The sequence below is a fragment of the Octodon degus genome, unplaced genomic scaffold, assembly GCF_000260255.1.
Source record: "Octodon degus isolate 3935 unplaced genomic scaffold, OctDeg1.0 scaffold00127, whole genome shotgun sequence".
In the NCBI taxonomy this organism is placed as follows: domain Eukaryota; kingdom Metazoa; phylum Chordata; class Mammalia; order Rodentia; family Octodontidae; genus Octodon; species Octodon degus.
The window spans coordinates 7,640,961-7,645,588 of record NW_004524703.1 but is presented as its reverse complement, the minus strand read 5'-3'; the positions used below and the strand labels follow the sequence as shown (position 1 = coordinate 7,645,588).

Here is a 4,628-nt window from a genome sequence, read left to right as displayed (position 1 = left end):
AAATAAATAAATAAATAAATAAATACATAATACACTCTCTACCAAAATTCTAAAGTCACTCTTCAAAGAAAAAGGAAAACAATCTTAAAATTCATACTGAATAAAAAGGTTCTGATTATTCAATGCTATCCTGAACTATCAAAAGGTTAGAGGCAATACATTTCCTGATTTAAGATAATATTATCAAGCTACATTCACCAAAAGAGGATGGTGGCCTCATAAAACAAACACATAGCTCCTGCTTAGGCAGATGCAGTGGCTGGGGATTCAATCCCCTGGCCTGCTGTGCTGGCCCTTCCCCCAGGGTGCGCCGAGATGGCAAATGAGACTGGACGTGGTGGCACACACCAGTAATCCCAGCACTTGGGAGGCTGTAAACAGGAGGATCACTATGAGTCCAATCTATGCAGTGAGACCCTGTCCACCCTGTCCACCCTGTCCTAAACACAAAAACCCCAAACACATAGACCTGTGAGACAGAATAGAGATCTATGACCTAGAAATAAATCAAAATCTGTATGTGTCAGCTAATTTTCCACAAAGGGCACAAGAGAATACACAATAGAGAAAGAATATCCTTTTTTTTTAATATTTTTATTGAGAAACAAATAGCAATGAGACAGTTTCACAACCGATTATTAGTACATTTTCAATAATTAATACATTGCATATTGTCTTAGTGGTTATTCATTGTACAAGATGCAGACCTGATATCATGTCTCCAACACTATTAGAACAAACCTCTCTAGTCATTGAATTGAGAGAATGGAGCTGTATATCTATCCTAACTATTTTGAGTATACAGATACAAAAGGGTCGTTCATTTGTATCCCCCTTTTTTGGTTAGTTTTGTCAGAGAAGGGTATTCTATTGTCATTTAAATATTGTAGGTGCATGAATTCAACAAAATATCTCAATATAATCCAATAATCCATAATAGTAATGGGTTTTCCATAAGACTGGCAATGTCCAAAGTTGTTGACTTGAGCATTTTATAGCTTATCATATTAATATGGCTTTACTTTTTATACTTCATTTTCATACTTTTCTGCTGGATGGTCAAGACCAAGAAAGAGCAAGACTTATATAATAAGAAATATAGCTTTTGTATCTGAGAAGTTCAGTCAAATCCCCTCAGGATTTATTTTTTTTATTTTTTTTTAACAAATCAACTTTTTATTTTTCCATTTTCTCTTCAAACACATTTCCATAAATTATATGTACTTATAGAATATCCTTTTAAATATGTAACATTGGGAACATTTTATTTCTATATGGAAAATAATACATTTCAGTCCTTACCTTCATATGTAAAAATCAACCCAAAATAAATATAATAATATGTATTTCTGTGTATTTCAAAACACACATTGAAAGACATTTTCCACTCAAGGTGATTCTGTTTCCTTTGCCAATAACTGATTTTGACATGGACATGTGGAATGCATTCACTTAATAAGCATTTCTAATGCATACCTCATGCATCAGAAGCTATCCCATGTACTTGAGATACACCAGTCCACAATATAAAGTTATATGCCTCCTGTGGGCTTTTTATTATGCTTCCATGGGACAGTGAACCGAAACGTAGAACTCCTGTGCTCCAGACCCTGAAGACCACTGGACTAGGAGTCAATGGCCAGCATTCTCATCATGACCCTGGCACTGATTATACAAGTGACACCAAGATAATTTCTTGACCTCTCAAGGCCTGTTTTAAATATATATAATGAAGGGAAGTATTGAAACATCTAGCAAGTTTCCTTCCAGCTCCAACAATCAATCATCACTCTGTTAATTCAGTTTCAATTCTTCTGTAGCAATAGCCAAAGACAGGAATATACTTTCCAGTCAACAGAAATAGCCTCTTTTCCTCTGGGCATGCATGGCAGGGAAAGGCCAGAAACCCATGGATCACAGCTCAGAAAATTATAGCTACACTGTCAAGAAGACTTTGGGTGCAATTTAAAAGTCAAGTCAGAAATAAAGAAAGCTATTCCAAAGAATAGTGCAAATTCAAACAAAAATATTCAAAGTGTTGAAACGCAGTAATGATTCTGAATTAGATTCTCAAATTATAATTACATCTATAGATATTAGTCAACACCACTATATTTTAAACCAATTCCACAAATATTTCTTAGAAATAAATTAATAGATAAGTTAACCCATTAACTCTCTTTTCTTTCTCCCAAAACTGTGGTTTTTGCCTCCATTATTACTAAATTGCCTGTAAATTAGGAGGAAGTTACATCTTAATGACTGTCACCCTCAGGGTATAGACCTCAGGTCAGGATGTCATTGATACCATATCATTTTCTAATCCATAAATACCATTCAAATTTTATTCCCTGTTCACTGAGTCTTTTTTCTTTCTTCCTCTCCTTCCTATCCAGCCCCTACAGCCCCAGTTCTGGGATTTTATGCAGGATTCCGTGTTGCATTTTGTGGTCTTATCTCTTCACTTTTGTCAGTATTAGAAGAAACTTTGAACCTATGTTCTTTCCTGATCCTCACACGGTTAAAGTAAAGGAACCTGAAGTATTTTCAGATAACTCTGAATCTGAAGTGAGGCTTCCTCATGACCACACTCGGCCACATCTTCTTGGAAGGGAGCTACAGACCTCAAGAGCTTTTATCCATGCTGTAAACCAGAGGCTCTCAGGAGAGATAACCCCTGGGCTAGGTGAAGTTAACTCTTCACACCTGCTTGTGTTTGCTTTAAAACAGCTTTTCCACTCATGTTGTTCTCTTCCTTTTAAACTGATACGTTGCATATTGAATATATTATATTCAGTTTTATAGGCCACAGCCCAAGACTATATAATGCCATATTTCTCCTTAAGCCTCCCCACTCCAGACTTGACCTGCATGAACACCTCTCTTCTGAATCAGTTAGCACAAGAATGGTATGCTCTCGGTGGTTTTATATATAATAATTTTTGTATATTACTAGCATCCTACTCTAAGGAATAGCTTTATCTTTGACACTGTTATCCATTCATTTATTTAGTTATAATTACTTATTTATTTTAAAAAACCATTTTTACTTCATTTTAAAAAGAGACACTAATGGTCAGAGCATATTTACATCTTCAGCATGACCGCACTTCGTAAGCACAGGCCTTTACTGTCCACCGGCAGCGGCAGCAGAGCAGCTGATGCACTATTAATCATTTATGAGGTCACAGCTGTATACAAATAGTATTCCAGGTAACAAATAGGCTGAACTAAGTCAATGATGGACAAACATAAATAAATACTAGGCTTCAATTAGGATTTTGCATGTATTTTACTACTTAAGAATTTTCCTACAAAGTAAACAAAATGCAAATGGCAAGCGTGCAGAGTGTTGAGTTGATGCTCTCTCTTAGTGGAGGCCTCGCTATCCTCAGTAACCATGCAGCATGGAGTTGTGTATTTTATTGTTATTTCGGTGTTTTGAGACAGGGTCTTGCTATGAAGTTCATGCTGGTCTTGAACACACTATGTAGCCCAGGCTGGCCTCAAACTCACAGTGATCTTCCTGCTACAGCCTCCCCAGTACTGGGGTTACAGATGTGCACCACCATGTCCAGCTTGGAGTTGTATGTTGAAAAGACAGGTCCAGTGGTAGTTGCTCTCACTTCCCTTCCTCTCCACTTGTAGCACCAACAGGACTCTGGCCACATGTGCTATGGACCCCATCTTGGTTCACTGCTCCTCTCCAGCCTGCACCTCCTCAACCACCTGTGTGCTGGCTGCATCCACAAACACACCGTCCTCTGGGCCCTGGCTGCTGCCCAGCAGCTTCGCCTGCCTCCTCCCCGGGGCCAGCTGTGTCTTCCTCTCCATTCTCTGTTGCTGCTCTTCCATGAGGCTCCTCCATGACTCAGGAGTGAGCTGCTCACCCTCTGCTGAGTTTGTCAGGAGAGAATTTAATTCAGCAGCTGTTACATCAAGGCCATTCTTCTCCCCTACCTCATCACTATTGCTAGCAAAATCATCATGTAAAATAGGGAGATCAAGTCAAATTCGTTTTAAACAAGTCTGAATTTCCCTTTATTTCCCACGTACTCAACTCAGTCAATAAAGTCCTCAAATTGCAATGTAGGGAACGGTCTATGTGCCCAGTCCTCCATGTGTCTGACGAGTGTCTTCAAGTCCTCAACCTCATGACCTTTAGCTTTGAATTTTGTCTTGTCAAACACATGCTTTAAGGCTGGAAGGCCCCTCTCTGAAATTAATCTCTGAGCATCCAGCTTGGAGATGTTCTCTTTGGAGGGACAGGAACAGGTTCTCTGTTCTCTGATTCTTCATTAGGATCAGCTCCTACACCATCTTGCTGTGGAGAGGCTGGAGGCAGAAATGGAGGAAAAGTTTTGTCTTCTATATGTTCAAAATTTGGTAAATCAATCAAGCCATTCTTTTGTGGTTCTAGCATCTTTTCCTCTGGCACGGGTCTAGAAGACCACGGCAGGACCCCCTATTTAATTATATTTATATAGAGCTATTGATTCAACTTTTTATTCACTGTACCATCAGTCTTATAATCTATATCCCATCCCTCTTGTAATCTATTTTAAGGCTCTGATTGGCCCAAATTGGCCCATAAGAGCTTCTCAAGTAGTCTCAGTGTCATTGTAAAA

The 4,628-nt window shown here is 38.6% G+C and overlaps 1 pseudogene; it reads right to left on the bottom strand.

Annotated features, from left to right (window-relative positions):
* Positions 1-3,625: 3,625 nt before the first annotated feature.
* On the bottom strand, positions 3,626-4,423 carry LOC101563975 (annotated as a pseudogene).
* Positions 4,424-4,628: the final 205 nt, after the last annotated feature.